Source organism: Elgaria multicarinata, chromosome 2 (genome assembly GCF_023053635.1).
Source record: "Elgaria multicarinata webbii isolate HBS135686 ecotype San Diego chromosome 2, rElgMul1.1.pri, whole genome shotgun sequence".
Classification (NCBI taxonomy): domain Eukaryota; kingdom Metazoa; phylum Chordata; class Lepidosauria; order Squamata; family Anguidae; genus Elgaria; species Elgaria multicarinata.
Window position 1 is genome coordinate 54,643,069 of NC_086172.1, and position 16,403 is coordinate 54,659,471.

The 16,403-nt window shown below is 39.5% G+C and overlaps 1 long non-coding RNA gene across 1 annotated transcript; it reads left to right on the top strand.

The window, feature by feature from the left end:
- The first annotated feature begins 2,485 nt into the window (after positions 1-2,485).
- On the top strand, positions 2,486-12,809 carry LOC134392329 (uncharacterized). Its single transcript, XR_010025042.1, has 4 exons — positions 2,486-4,887; positions 4,927-8,297; positions 11,641-11,707; positions 11,810-12,809. It is a non-coding gene; the product is annotated as an uncharacterized LOC134392329 (long non-coding RNA).
- The last annotated feature ends 3,594 nt before the right edge of the window (positions 12,810-16,403 follow it).

Consider the following 16,403-nt stretch of genomic DNA (forward strand, 5'->3'; position numbering starts at 1 on the left):
CCGAGCCTACTGCTTTACTCGGAAGTAGCGGGGCTGGCTTTCTCTCAAGTGTTCGATTGCTGCCTTTGTGTTGGGCGGTTAAAGGCGCAATCCTATACATGTTTGGACAGAAAAAAGTCCCGACAATGGCTGCATGCAACAGCCACCCATGCTGGCTGGGGGATTCTAGGAGATGAAGGACTTCTTTCTGTGAAATCATGCATAGGATTGTGCCTTGAAGACTCTTTGGCTATAGTCCTATTCCCATTTCCCTGAGTGCAAGGCCTATTGAATTGAATAGGACATACTTTTGAACAGACATGTATAAAATTGTGCACATATAAAGACAATGGGGCCTACTTTTGAGTAGACATATGTAGGATTCTTCTGTTAGGCTATAATCATATACACAGTTACGGATGAGTAAATGCCATTGACTTAATGGGACTTATTTCTGAGGACATATGCATAGGATTGCACTGTGCTCCTCTTTCCTCCTTGCGTATGTGTCCTATCATTAGTTGGTGGTCTTAAACTGGCAAATTGAGTCATTTGCTACTGTATAAATCAATTGGAACAGTCATACTGCTTTAATAAATACGGATATATATATACTTACGAAACAACATATTTTGGGTGGTTTGCTTTGGTTTGTGCTAGAAGAGCTCTTTGTTTAAAAAACATCTAAAACAGACAAATCCATAACAATTATGAATGAGTAGCAACCATACCCATTGGATTGTGCTTCCAGATAGCTTGGCTTCTGTTCAGATCCTTAGTCATGGCTACAAAGGGCTTGCAAGGGGAGGATGTCTAATTCCATTTCTGAACCCTTTATTCCAGTTTAAATTTATGGGGTTGCTAAGGGTTTTCTACATGAGCATTCATACAAGTGCTGCAGGACAAGTTGGTTTGCCCCGTTATTTCAGGCTATGATGGGGGCAATGAACTACCCAGACCAAATATTGCAACAACATTGAGGTCGAGTTGGCAGCTTTTTTGGTGCACCTTTTGCAACTAAAGTATCTGAGCAGCTATTAGAAGTTGAGACTTCTGAATAAACATGCATTGGGTTGGATAACTTGGGAGTGAGTCCATTGAACAATATAAAAACAGTGAAAATCATATTCATCTGAGTAACCTTGGGTAGGATTGAGCTGTAACTCTCTGCTGTATACAGAGCAACATTTTTAAGAAACATATTTATAAGTGCTTTAGATTGTCGTCATCATATATATGCATACAATTATAGATAGATTGTTATCTAACAGCAAACAGTAATTTATTTGTACCTTGCAGCCCTGCCTTGCAGCTTTTTTTGCATTGCAACCCTGTTCTACTGGTATGCAATGTCTGAATAGGGCTAATCCTGCCTATGTATTTGGTGTGTGGCAATGGGGGCCGTCTTGATTAGCTACTGAACTTCAAAATTTGTCACTTACACTTCTGTCAATTATGGACTAAAATGATAATTTCATACATTCTCCCATGGTTCTGATTTCTTTAGATCCCCTTTTCCCCTCCAGAGCTGTTGATAGAAAACAATAGAGAGCACCAAGATTTTAGGGTAACTATAATTGGGCACCATCAAAGAAATAGTACCAACAAAGGCAGGAGTTCTTGTCTTTGGCATTGAATGCAAACCTGGAGGTTTCCTCTCCATACAATGAGATGGACTACTTTAGTATTGTCTTATGCCCACGACATTCCATTATTCTTGGAAGCTCACTATTGGAAAGGCCATCACTACTGGAAAGAATAATTATAGCCGTTTCAAACTAAATAATGACAAATTAAGACTCTGCTCCTTCTGCACTCTGTTGCAGCTGTACTGAATGTTCAGGAAGTATTGCTAGGTTAGTGCATGTTCCATTTGCAAGATGTTAGAACACTATTCAGGGTAGCAGTTCCAATTATATTAGGCAATTGGAAGTGGCATTGAGGCTTTCGAAATGATGTGAATTATTCACATGACGAGTAATACAAATAAAGGCTGCCAAATGGAGCAGCCACTTCATACAAGCCTTTCAAGCAGCTTCCCACATGGCAGCTGTAAAATAAGTATCTGGCCTGAATTGTGAGTGATGCCTTAACCAACAAATACCTCAGTGACACAGTGCATGCAAAGCCGAATGCATTGACTTTCCTTTCTGGTGCATTCATTCTTTACTATTGAGTACACATGAACACACGAAGCTGTTCCATCTAACTTGACACTGACTGCCAGGGGCTCTCTGGGATTTCAAACAGAAGTGTTTTTCCAGCCCTACATGGAAATGCCAAGAATTGGAGTTGGGAGCTTCTGGATGCAAAGCATATGCTCTACCACTGAGCTATGGCCTCTTCCCAATGCATAAGAATGCACAAGGAAGTGAATTTCAATTAAGCAGGCTTTCGAACAGTCTTCTGTGATAGGTAAAACATAAGTAAACTCTAGTCCACAAAAGGTAAGAAAAACAGAACATTGGTTTACTTTCTATATGGCAAAGTTGGTTTAATTGGGCTCACCTGCCATTAGGCAACTCCCATTCATTTTCCTGAATGTACTTATAATGCCCATTATCATCATCATCTATATACTGTCCCACAGCCAAAGCCCTCTGAGCGGTTTACAAAGAATAAAACACTGAACATTAAAAAACATACAAAATTTAACTAACTGACTTCTGGATCTATGAACACAATGACAAAGGGATGAATGTCTCAACCCGTAATTGGTCTGTGGTTTCTTGCCTCAAATATTTTGGTACATGCTACTTAAAACAGCAGTAGCCAGTGAAGTAGTGTGAAGTACGAAAAGCTGCCACCACTGAGGATCAACCATGGCGAAAAGGAGCCTAAACAAAATACAGAATTAGAATATATCTCATGGTTATCTAGACAAATGCCTTATTAGTTTTAATAGTGTGTATCCTGCTTTTCTCTTTTCAAAACAGCTTGCAAAGACCCTCAAAACATTAAAACATCCACATCCATACACAATAAAAACTTACAATTTAATATGGCAGCTGGGAAAGAAAACATCGTCATAAAAATACAAGTAACATCTCTTCCCAGTTGAAAATAATAGCAGTAGATTATTAACTAATGATGTTAGTGGATGACAAACAAGCCAATCCAAATGGAGCAAAATCAGTTTAACAAAAAACTTCCTTAAAGTGTAATTGATTTGATTTATTATTACATTTATATACCGCCCCATAGCCGAAGCTGTCTGGGCAGTTTACTTCCAGAAAAGGGTGTGTGTATGTGTACGCTAGCATCACCATGGAAAAGACATAGCTCCTAGTAGGCACTCACTGAACCTCATTTGGCAGTGGCATTGGAACAAGGCTGAGCAGACTGCCTGAGGGGGCACATATGAAAGAAAGTGATAGTTCAGTTACTCAAGTCCCAAGCTGTTTAGGGTTTTAAGGATAAAAACCAACGCCTTAAATCGATCTTGAAAACATTTTCAATTCAAAGTGGTGGTCTTGACCTTTAAAGCCTTAAACTGTTTGGGATCAAGTTACTTGAAGGACTGCCTTCACCCATATCAACCTGCCTGCACTTTAAGATAAGAAAGAGAGGCCCTTCTCATTTGCCCACCTGTGAGAACAGTTAAGTGATCCCATGGGAAAGGGCCTTCTCTGCTGTGGCCCCAGAGCTCTGGAAAAAGTTGCCATTGGAGGTCTGCCACGCTGCATCGGCGCAGGCTTTTAAAAGGGCCTTGAAAACATATTATTATGTCATTGTTGTTTTTTGCCACTCGTTTTATCATCAGTTTTTATTGCAATATTATTGTGTTTATGTTTTTATTGCTGTAAGCTGCCTCAGGAAGTCTTCAGCCCTGAAAGGCAGCCAAGAAAAGTTTTAAATAAATAAAATGTAGTCAGCTAGTGAAGCTCAAACAAACCATATAATGCTCCGATTAACCATCCTGCCTATAATCTGGCAGCATTTTTCACTAGCTAAAGTTTCCAAATGCTTTTTAAGGGTAGCTCAATGCAGACCATGTTACAGTCACCAGAGCACAAATGACCATGGTAAGATCTGAAAGTGGACAGCTGGCATGCCAGCTGAAACTGGTAAAAGGCACTCCTAGCCACCACTTCTACACCACTTCAAGGATCATTCCCAATCTACACACCTGAGGTGTGATCCCATCCAGAACAGGTTGTACATCTAACTCCAGTTCTGAAAGTTCACCCCACCACCTCTGTCTTGTCTGGATTAAGTTTCATGTATTCTTTCCAGTCCTGCACAGCCAAGAATCGAGGATTTAGGGGTTCAACTGCCTAGAATCTAATACAAATGATAGAGCTGAATGTAATTAGCATGTTGATGGCTCCTCAACCCAAATCTCAGGATGACTTCACCCAGAGGTTTCATGTAGATGTTAAATAGCATAAGGTCAAGATGTAAATGGAACTATAAGCCAAGAGGCAGAGCAATAGCCACCCACTACCACCACTGTCTGGATCCTGCCCTTCGGGAGTGAAGGGAGCTATCTAAAAACTCTGTCCTCGACACCTGTACCTGCCGGGCATGTCAAAAAGTTTATGTGTTCGATCATATTGAACACCTTGCTGTAATGTAAATAAACTGCATCAAAGTGCTTTTAGGATGCTGGTAACCTGGTCAACTTGAGGAACAGAATATCTGGTTATACTGTGGAAGATTTCAGAACACATTCAAGAAGGGGAAGATAAAAGTCAGGATCCAGAGAGACAGGTGTGTGATCGGCTGAAGGAAGTGGGTGGAGGGCAGAGCAATCAAGCTTATTCTGGTAAACTGATTTGTTGGATTAGAAATGTTGTATTTGAATAGAGCCTCTGTGTGTTTTTGTTTGGCCACATGCATGCATCTACTCTTGGGTATGAATGTGGAATGTTCTCTTGTGGAAGAGAAAGCATAGTTTAAGAAAAAGTGATTATGCTTCAGAATATGGCTTATTGGAATATGAAGAGCTAGTGTGGTGTAGTGGTTAGAGTGCTGGACTGGGACTTCGGAGATTCATGTTCTACTCCCCACTCAGCCATGAAGCTCATGGGCTAGTCACTTACTCTCAGCCTAACCTACCTCACAAGGTTGTTGTGAGGATAAAATATGTAAGCTGCCTTGATTTCCTTGCAGGAGGAAAAGGGGTGGGAAATAAATAAATAAATAAATCCTGTTACACTCTAGTTCCAATGTTAGTCAGGAGGACAACCATAATCACATTTGGTTTATAGTTTTGCAGTAGCAATTCTCAACTACTGGCAGCTTTTCAACCCAGGCACCATCATTTGCTTATACATACGGTCCTTTGAAAATACAGAAGTTGCAGTCACTAATATAGTAAAGGGCAAATGCTAGGGCAGTTTAAATGTCAAAAATGAAATAACTGAACAATATTTAACTTGCCATAGCAATTACAGTGCTGATAACTCTTTACTAAGACTTGATGCAGAAGATGAATTTCCAGTATTGACACCTGCCTAATTAGGGAAAAAACATTAACGAAAGATAAACATTAAGGTAAATAAGATAAAAATTACATGCTGATCTAAAATCAGAATATTGTGTGAGATTAAATCTGAAAAGAAATTGCATACTTTTAAAATGACATTTAAAAACACACCCTAGAGAGGTAGCTGGTTCTCTAGCAGCAAAAGCAGCAATGGCACCTTAAAGACTAACATATGAATTTATTCTGGCATAAGCTTTTGTAGACACTGTCCATTTTCTCAGGTGCATGAAATTACTTGAAGCCACGAAACACTTGTGATTCTTAAATATGATGTCTAATTATTAAACTGTCTAACTGAATAGCTATTAGAAGTTAAATTTGTTACTATCATATACCCTAGGTTGTTATGCTGACCAGTGCTTTTGGACATTTAAAGTTTTAAACTGCCATGCCTTTGATGCTTCAAAACTGTTTTTTTGCAACTGAAATCTCAGAAAGTTAACAAAAACATGCTCTCTGGTTGTAGCTCTTTAATGGGTGCTGCCACCATATAATATATACTCCTATCCTTGATCTGGAGATAAGCAAAATGGCAAGCAGTTTATAGGCTTTTATCTCAGCATTTCATTGAATCTGGATTCGGGATGCACTAATAGGACTTGGTGAAACTTCCATCTTTTTGAGCTGTTTACAGCCCTCTATTTCACAACTGCTGGCATGTTCTAACAGTGTACATTTTAATCCAAGTTCATACGCAAATCAATAATATAAATCAGACACTGGCTTTTTCTTCTTTGCCAAAATACTTTTTCATGAAGAGATTCAGCAACCCAAAAGGTCCATCATGTTTTAAAAAGGACATGTCCCGCCCTCCTTCTGAATCAAGTAGCTGACATTGTGCTTTGTGCATCGTTATGCAGTTCAGGAAATAACAGGATCTATTGGTGCATCTTGGGTGCTGTCATTTTTGCTAGTGAACTTGGAATAAATTATAAATACTAATTAAGTCTTACAACACCCTGTTTATCCCGTAGATTTTATATTCTTCCATCTCAACACTGAAACTCAACTTGTTCTACAGGTTTATAATACAACTCCATCAGGCTCAGCAGCTTCCCAATGATCATCACCTTGACATTTGAGTTGAAAATTACAGGCACAGATTTATCACAGTTACCATCGATCCTGTACATCACTGAACCTTTTTATTTGGGGCTCTTTGTTTTTACCTCTCTTTAATGTAAGAAAATTAAGGAGTAAGGAGGCATCTTCTTGTTATTATTTTAAAAGACTCCAAATTATTGTACTGAAAAATAGACTGACTGTCCTGAGCTCCTAACAAATTCAGAATCTTCCCACAGAATCTGTAAACCTATACTTTTATGGTGGCCAGCAATATCTTAGTTCCTTTTGACAAAAGGACTAAAGCTCCTTGGTGTTGCATATATGCATGTGTACAAGCGTTGTATGTATATCCAATATATGAAAACATACTTCAGATTCTTCAACACACTTCTATCTTAGAGGGGATGCTATCTTTAAACATAGACAAATCAGCTACTATTAATGTTTTCCTAATAGTTTTCAGAGCAATATTCATAGTGTTGAATCCAGTGCTAGCCATCTGCCAGAGGAATGGAAACCACTGGCAGAATGAGTTTCCCCTTCTCTCTGTGGCCTCATTCTTCCCCCCAAGTATGTTCCAGAGGGTTGGGAGACCCTCCAGAGGAGATGTGGGGACTACAGAGGGAAGGAAAGCAAGAGGAAGACTTCTCACACAAAGTTGTATTTAACCCATAAGCAATCTGGCAACACAATAGAAAAAAAGACAAGTCCATATTTTGATGTATTTCCAGACTGAGGAGCTCTAGAGGTAACTATCAGAAGGCACAGAGCAGTTATTATGGCTTTTCTTAATGGATTTTCTGTGGTAAGGACAAACATGGAAGAAGCAGTGGGAAGGTTACAAGTGGATGACAATGAAGTCCAGACCCCCTGTAAAATTCCATGAATGAGGCAGGACGATCGCGCATGAAAAGTCTCATCTGAAAGAACCTTTAAGCTTTAGGATTGCCATGGGTGCCTCTGGAACTTGTTTGGTTTGCTCATCAAATGGAAGAAGTATTTTGGGCTAACCTACATGGCATCAATGACAAAAGGAACTGAGTTGGATTCAGACTAAGGCTACACTCCTATGCACACTTATGTGGGAGTAATGAAATTCATACTTCTGATTCGTCACAATAAAAGTAGAGGTGAAACAAAATTATGCATTATTTTAAAATCTGCAAAAGTGTTTTTTTTTTTTAAAAAAAAATATGTAAAAAAATTTGACCCACAAAATTAAGTAAACAAAATTCAGCTGTTTGGATTAATAAATGAATAAATGCAGTATTGTAGTACATTATTTTGCAATGCATATGTCAAATATCGATTGCTACTGCATGTCATCTGTCAGGTCCTGTCAAAGGTTGACTGCTTGGTGGACCCTCTGTGAGGTACTGAGTACTTCTGCATGTCAGATGGCACATCTTGTCAACTACTGATTACTACTGTGGGTTAGCTGTCAAGTATTATTTAATTCTTTCTCTTGTAAGATACCACCACCACCACCACCCAAAACTTGCTACTACATCCCAGCTGTCAAACTGTGAATTCTATTGCAAAATCTTTGGATGTCAAGTGATCACAGAGATGTAGTAGTCCTGCACACAGGTAACACTTTGCCATCAGAACTGCAGAGGATCATTTTAAGAAGTGTTGTTTAGAGCACATTTACTCCACTTTTAAATAAAAGTAACTTGACCTAAGATGCATGAGCCTCAATTTACACATTTCTTTTCTTTCAGCCCAGCCCTAACCAAGTTTTCATACTGAATACTTTTAGGTAAGCATGCTTTTGATCACAGTCTCTATTTGCAAGGAACTGGAAACATGAGTCACTCACACTTCTATAAGCCTTTCAAGTTAAGTGAAGTGTGAACTGGTTTCTGATTAGGATCAAAGATTTTAGTAGTTGCTTGTGCAACTTCTGTACTTATTACTGCTTTACTTTTGTGTCGTTCATGAGCAGGAGATCTATCTATCTATCTATCTATCTATCTATCTATCTATCTATCTATCTAGAGAGATTGGTTAGATGTCACGAGGCCCCATACTCGAATAATTTGTGGTGAAAACATGGGATGTGTCCAGGCAGTTTAGACACATCCCATGTTTTCACTACAAATTATTTGAGTATGGGGCCTCGTGACGTCTAACCAATCTCTAAAATCCTTCTTTTGGCTGTAAGATTCAACTATATTCTCCAGTGTGGGTGGGGTGGCGAATGCAGTATGGGAGAGATGTGTTTCATGTGATCTCATAATTAAGTAATGTCTGATTGCAGCTGCCACAATAATTAGTTTCATCATTAGCTAAACAATTCTGAATTTAAATTTCTGTATGACATAAGAGTCCAGACACAGAGGTTCTTCCCCATTTTGCATGAAAGCAGGTTCATATTTGGTTCTCCTTAAAATAGTTTATAAGAAAGTTACACTAACAAGGGAGTAAATATATTTGGAAATTACTCTACCATTACCCTAACATGAGAATGAAAACCTTGAAGCTTTTGAAATATGCTGATAGAGAAAAAAGTATGAATTGAGCTGCCTGGAAAGGAAATCTAATAACAAAACATTGGGTAGTATTGCTGAGGGGCAGAGAATTATGTAAACTCTGATGAAGAGGCAAAAATATACAGTGCATAGTTTAAAAAGTAGGGAACTAGTTCAAGGTGTGTTTGAAGGTTAATTAGGGGGAAGAGTGAGAGAATGGCCTAGGTGAGCTGCATGAAGCAAATGAAAGGAGTGAAAAGGCTGGGAATAGGCGTGCTATTCTGAAAGACTTGCCCAAGACAAACACCTGGTTCGCACATCATGGCAGCAACTCCTTAGTTGTTTAACCCAGGTATTGCTGTGGATGAGAAGAGCATGTGAACCATTTCCGTTTTAACTAACATCCCAGGTACAAACCTGAAATAGGGCATTCCTTATTTGCTACCTGTGGCATATTGGTTATGGAGCTGTGGGCATGATGGCAAAAATTAAACAACTGTCCTGGCAAAACAGTAAAATGGAGGGGGTAAGTTGTGGAAATTCCAATACAGAGCAATAAAATAGAGGGGAAATTGCACAAATTTAAGGGCAGAGCAGTAAACCAGAGTGGGAAATTGTGCAAATTTCAAGGCTGAGCAGTAAAACTGAGTGTGGGGGGCGGGATAGGTGAATTTCCTAGCAGCAGGCAATCACTCCTGTGCACTTGTGCAGGACCATGAAAAATAAGAAACCCTGAGGAAACCGTATGGAGTGGTCGTACAACAAGATAATATGTTGTGGGAACCAGGTCCATGACTACTAAAGATCACTAAGGCTAGTTCAATAGGACCTCTTGAAGGTGTTCAAGTTCAGGCAAACCTCCAAAAACAGTTACGCAATTGAAACTACATGTAAAAAAGTCCATGTACGTCTTGTACCAGTATGTATATTCAAACAGATGTGCTCAGTTATTGACTGTCTCAATTAATAAGTCTACCTACCGCAGCTGCACTGAAACTAGCCTCAGGGCATGGTTCAAAGGTACATAATATAACAATCCTGCTGTTCAGTGCCTGGATTGGAGATATCACTTTATACAACAACAACAACCGAAAAACAAAACAAAAAAGAATATATCTATCTATCTATCTATCTATCTATCTATATATATATTAAAAAATCACTACTATAGCTATATGCTTTAAAGGTCTCAATTTCAGAATTACAAAATTGTAAAAAAGAAAGAATATATTATACATGAATAAAAGCAGCACCATGTACATTGATGGTGCTATATAAATAATATAAATAAATAAATAAATAAATAAATAAATAAATAATAATAATAAATATCTGTATATAGGGCCCTTTGCAAGTGTCACCTGTATTGAATGTTGTTAGAGTTGTTAGGTCTTCAATCCATTACAGTACAGGAGGTGAGCATTTATCCTTCCAGTATTGTAGTATCAGTCTTTTGGCAGTTAAAAAGGCATGAAAAACCCCATTTATTTACATTTTGCAATGCCTTGAAATTCCATGTAATCAAATTAAGCATTTTGAGTTAAATGGAGTAAAGACATGATATATAGGAACTAACTAAACTCTCTCACATACACCCAAATTATCAACTTAATGTATGCAGGAATAGTGACCTGAAGATGTAATCCTATTCCCCAGTCATACTTATTATACCTGTTTATGCTTAACTTGTAATAGTCAAGCAAAATAATTATTGAGGGAGGGAAGGGGACAGTTTTGGACAAGCCTGGAAAAATCCCAGGTGTCAGATTGTCCAATATTTAGATTCTTATCCTTGTACCTGAGAACTCAGAATATATTTTAAAAATTGGATGGTTAGAAGAGGAAAAAATATGTTGGTTATCATTTTTTTTCTGATAATTTGATCTGAGAAATATTACCCCTGCATTTTTTTTCCCAGAAACAGATATAAGCTGACATGAAAAAAAAAAAACTTTTTACAATGGACTGAATCCAGAGGTGTCCCTCTGAGAGCAGACGATCTCTTCTGTGTACTGAAGGGCTTTCTTTCTTTTTTTAACTTAGCACAAGATACTTGTGTGTGAGAAAAGAAACTGAAAATTCAGAGTTGTGCTTCTGTTTGTCCGAAGTGTTGCACAATCTCTTGCAAAAGGCCTTGGAAAACATCATATGGCATCTTCTGGTAGCTGTTGTACAACAGTTCACTGATCAGTCCTACTGCCAGAATTCGTTCTACTCATACATCTCTGGATCCAACCCAGTGTGTTCAAAGATGGATGCTTTTATAGACAACTATAGATGTAATTTTACTGGAGAGGTAGCACTGGATTACGTATCAGCAAACAAGTAGGGGTTGTTTTTAAAGAAAAAAGTTTTAAACATCTCATTTAAAGCTTTACAGTAGTATGTTAGAGATATTTTGTAATTATTAGATTACATAATTTTAATATCTTTGGAAAGGCTCATAATTTTAACTGTTTGGAACACATACAATTTAAAGGAAGAATTTAATGGAGGTTTTCAAAAAAATGCCTCATGAAATAGAACACAAATAAGTGGTGCAAGAAAGTTAGGAACTGTGTCTGAATGTAATTCACAAAAGGATAAAAAATTGTTGAAATAGTAGCTCTAAATTACACCCCTTATTTGTAGGTGCTGTGGCGTGTGTAGGACTAAATCCAGTTGACTTTAATCACTTGCACAATCCCATTAACTTCAGGTGAGCAGGATTTAGGCTATGTCAGATAGTGTTAAATAGGGTTGCTAGGTTACAACCCAGAGATCCTTCCTGTACCTTCTCTTCTTCCATTGCTCTTTTCAGCTGCTTTACTTCCTCACTTCCTGTGGGGCTAAATTGGTATCCTGCTTAGGAGCAGCAGTGAAGTATGGCATGGGGACCCATGGCAAGAAGATCTGCACTTTCATTGTCTCCTACAACCTTATTTTTTAAAAGGTATATGTAGTGATTCATGGGATGGAGCCTGACAAGTTAAATGTTAAATCATCTCAGGAAAATATATATATGTGACTGTGAGAGTTTGGTCTGGTTAATTTAAGAATAGCTTCTAAACTATAATACTAAAATTTTCTCATGCTAGATCTCTCTCTGGTATATTTCCACGATATCTGACAGTATTGCAGAGGGTTGTGATGGGATTGGTACCTTTTTGCCTTAAAACTGTGTGTAAGCCTTTGTATATTTAAACAGTGGCAAACAGTCCCTCCCAAATGTTCCAAGGGGCTGTCTATACACGCTCAAAGCCCCAAGGTGGCTGGGAATTTGTGCTGCGTCAGTTATATGTTGCAGCCACAGAGCCACTGCTGGGGTGGTGGTGGTGGTGGTGGTTCTGCAATGCTGCACAGAAAAAAACCCTCCCACCATCTGACCACGCTTCATAGCTGATCCGGGGCGGGGGGGGGGGAGGTCCTGGTGGAAGGCAACCAGCAATTGATTGCTGGAAAGCAAGAAGGGTGGGTCCAGTACCCAGATGACTGCCAGAAACATGCACTCCCTCCTTGGCGTGGGGATTACCCAACGCCACCCAGGTAAGTGAAACCGTGGGGTTTGGGGAGAAAGCGGCACCAACTCAGCTCCAGGTGACCTTCACCTGCTTTTGTTATATTCCAGATATTTGAAGAGAGAGATCTTCAATAATTCCAATCCAGTTCCTCTTCTAGGGAAGATTTTTGCTTTATTGCCAGAAAAGATAATAATGTTGAAAATTTACTTTGTTTTCAGATACTGCACTACTGTATTTAAAGAAGCTTTTGGATCACTGAACATTATGCATTGTAAAATGCGATATTATCTAATAAACACAATTTAAAATATATTGGTTGGCACATATATGTTTCAGTTCTAATGCAGGCCAACAGGAAGCAGGCTGGCTAGCCAGGAAAGAAGGAAGGAGAGCGGTAGTGCCTCAAAGGTTGAAAGAAAAATATGGGGCAGCTGCAGCAAGCAGGTAGGGCATGAGAACAGCAGCCCTGCTGCCTAGCAAAAAGAAAACATGAACATTAAAATGCCCAAAAGGCACGTCACCTGGGCCCCCATCAAACCTGGTTGTGCCCCTGGCAGAAAGATGAAATTGTGGCATATGGTTCTTTTTTCTCTCCAACTTGAGTTGCTATGGTAATTAACTTGCAGAAGGGGTTAAACTGAATAATGAGAAGAAACCAGGGTGCAAATGACAAGTATAAATGAGCAGATATGGTGGGGAAAAGCCTTATGGGCAAATAAGTGACTCATGCAAGTGAGTGAAGCATATATATGATAATCTCCATCAAAAACCAAGATGATCCAGTGTGTGAATAATGCATGCCTATCTACAATATCTGAATGAATAGAATGAAATATTGATCATGCAAAAGACTGGAAAGTACAAAGACTTTTACTTCAATGCTGGAATGTAATCAGCAAAATGTGAATTTATAATGAAGCTGAAATATCACTGAAGGACAAACAATATATCCACTATGTAACTGTTCTCTAGATTTTTATTTTATTTTTTTACTTGTTGAAGGTTATATTTGGCATGAGAGTGTCTGGATTAGGCCTCTTTTTAGAAATACGATTGAGGGTTATATCTTAAACCTGGGGTCCCTTGCTTGGTACCCTCCCTTGCTACTCACCAGGCTCCCTGCCCATCCTGATTTAAAGGGGATGGGGGGAAATGAAGAAGCAGGAAAGCTGATTTGCTGCAATGCCAACTTTATTTCCAAGAATGCCTCTGGGCCACTTAGAAAAGTAAAATGGTGGGTGGTTGCGGCACAGTGCTTTGTTTTGAAACCTTAAGCTGTGTAAATCGTTGGGAGCATCCTCTGAGGCCAAAGGGGAGCAAGGGGTTTGGGTCTTTTGCCTGTGTAGTAAGCTTATTGGGTGGTCAATTGCCTGCATATTTTAGTGTAGGGTGGGTGGGACTTGTTTTGGTTTAGTGTGAATTTTGCTATTATTATTATTATTATTATTATTATTATTATTATTATTATTATTATTATTATTATTTCCTAGATGTTTGGGTCATCTTCCCTAGCAAATTCTTGTTATCAAATAATGGGCTAAGCCTTTCATTGGAGCCAATCACATGAATTTGAAATAAAGGGATTGTCTTAGCCCTCCAGTTTAGCACTGTTTCATTTTATTGGCAGATGCCACATTAAATAGGACAGTTCCCCATTAATATTGTATGGTAAACATGGTCTACCAAATTCTGCCTCTCTGCTTTCATGTTTTTCACAGGTGAATAACTTAGGTAGTTCACACTTTCAAGTGAATAGTGTCACTCGTTGTACTGTTCTCCTTATTCTCACTCATTTTGACTCCCAGGAGGAGTTTACACAACTGCTTTGGATAGTTTGTTTTCTGCATATCATAATGGAATAATGCAAGGTCATGACGTTGTCAATTAGCTTAGAAACAGTTCTTTACAAGAGCTTGCTCACGTGGCTTTCTCAGAATTAAGGTCTTAACATTGAAATAAGCAGTATTGGGGCTCAGTGGCATGAGCCAAGGAATGGGGTTAAAATAACAAACACACATATCCATAATGTAAACTATAACTCTGTAAAATATAGGGGCTGTCTTCTCAGCACCAATTTGGCGCTGCAGTCCTCCTAAACCCCATGATTTCGCTTACCCAGGGTGGCGTCAGGTAATCCCCATACCCAGGAGGGAGCACGGGATTTCAAGTGGTCATCCAGGTACTTCCCCCCCCGCCCTCTTCTTGGCTTCCGGCAACCAATCGCTGGTCGCCTTCTGCCAGGACAGCCACAGGGCGAGGTTAGATGTTGGAAGAGCCGGGGTGACCTCACTTCCACCGAAAAAGTCAGGGTAAGTCCCCCTCTTTTTTACCATGCAGCTTCACAGAAAAGCCCCACAGTGGCTATGAATCTGCAGCTGCGTCCTATAACTGAAGCAGCACAGATTTGCACCCACTGCGTGGCTTTGAACGTGTATAGAAAGCCCTACAAAAGAGGATATCCTTCAAGGTAAATCCACAAAGGTTTTGGGCACAATCTCACAGATTCCCACAGTATTTTCCCCCTGGAGATAAATTAGCTGTCTCAGTAGGCCATGACACCCTTATGACCCACAGATGCCATTTCTCCCCTCAAAGCTAGTGGCGAATATTCACTGGTATCAAGAGACGTTCTTTCAATGTTCCACAGTCCAAATGTAGAAACGAAGTCTCACTTGGACAACATCTTACAGAGCCTGATGAGATTTTATCTGAAGAGAACAGAAGCACTCAGCCATTTAAAACAACTATTTGTCTTATTTGGCAATCAGAAAGAGGGTGCCAGAGTGTCTAGCGTTTCAATATCAAGGTGGATTAAAGAGTATTAGGAAAGCTTTAGGCAGCTCTCAGGAGGGAGATTCCCATAGTCTGCAGAGTTCATTCTAGCCGAGCAGTTGCTCACTTGCAATTTGGGTTGAACGAATAGGATGACCCTGCTTTTATTTTTTTTCTTGTTCTTTTTTTTAAAAAAAGTGTATGGTGGCCGCCTGGGCCACGTGCTTCATCCACTCTTTGGCCAAGATAGGCAAGCTTTGATACATGGTTTATTTGCCAGAAATATGACATGACAGTCTGTTATACAGTTTCATGGATGCTACCAGCCATTTGACGGGGGGGGGGGGGGTGAGAGAGAGAGAGAACATTCACCCCACCCCTACCACCCCACCATTGTTCCAAATGGTGTTGCTTTTAAAATTTTGCAGATATTTAGTGAGTATTTGATGTCTTAAGAATATAGGAAGCTGCCTTGTACTGAGTCAGATCCTTGGTCCATCTAGCCCAGTGTTGTCGACACTGACTGGCAGCAATGACTCACCAGTGATTCAGGCAGGATTCTTTGATAGCCTTACCTGGAGATGCCGGAGCTTGAACCAGGGAATTTCTTCATGCAAAGGAGATGCTCTACCACTGAGCCACAGACCGTAGTGTGTGTGTGTGTGTGTGTGTGTGTGTGTGCGTGCGTGTGCGTGCGTTTGTTTGTTTTGGGGACTGGTGTAGATTTCACCTTTTAAAAAGTAATCTCATATATAAACGTTTTTTAGCCCCACCACCACCACCTCCAGCAGCAGCAACGTTGCTAGTTGTCCCATGGGGCAAAGCATTGTGGGGGAGGATTTTAATTGGGAAGATGAAAGAAATTGTTAACTCTCCTTTCTAGTATCATGATACATGATCCTGATTTTAACCCCCCAGCTCCCTTATTTTCATCTTTCATTTTCCAATTGGTATCCTAAAAACGAATCCCTTTTTTGATCACCTCCTACTATGCTGTCTCACCTTCTGACAGGCTGCAAATGTGTGTATGAAATTAAAGTTAATTGTCTTTTCATACAGATAATTTTGCAACCCAGTGGCTCCATTCCACTTCTTAATGATCCCTTTGGAAATCGCTCTGGA